The 305-nt window shown below is 44.3% G+C and overlaps 1 protein-coding gene across 2 annotated transcripts in view; it reads right to left on the reverse strand.

The window, feature by feature from the left end:
- Positions 1-305, reverse strand: part of SCFD1 (sec1 family domain containing 1) — a 40,837-nt gene that overhangs the window by 39,967 nt on the left and 565 nt on the right. The window lies entirely within an intron of this gene.

Raw genomic sequence — 305 nt, forward strand, 5'->3', positions numbered from 1 at the left:
TTATATTTTCCTTTGAGGATGATGCGTATAAGGTACTAAAGGGGCATTACTTGGGGATCATTTGTTCTTGTATCTTCTAACAGTGCCTTGAGAATTGCTTAACGCGGGTAGGCGGATGATGCAAAGGCTGCTTTTAACAACGAACAGCATTGACTCCTCTTTAAGTTTAAGGGCTCCTTTGGAATAACTGTAATGTCTATGAAACTGTGACGGCAGTCTCTCTGTGGACATGGTGGGGTGGGGTGGATTCCCCCCCCCTTTTGTACCAATTTAAAATCCCGTAGTGGTCTATGAAGTCCCTACTG

The sequence above is a fragment of the Podarcis cretensis genome (assembly GCF_951804945.1).
Source record: "Podarcis cretensis genome assembly, chromosome: 1".
NCBI classification, from domain to species: Eukaryota; Metazoa; Chordata; class Lepidosauria; order Squamata; family Lacertidae; genus Podarcis; species Podarcis cretensis.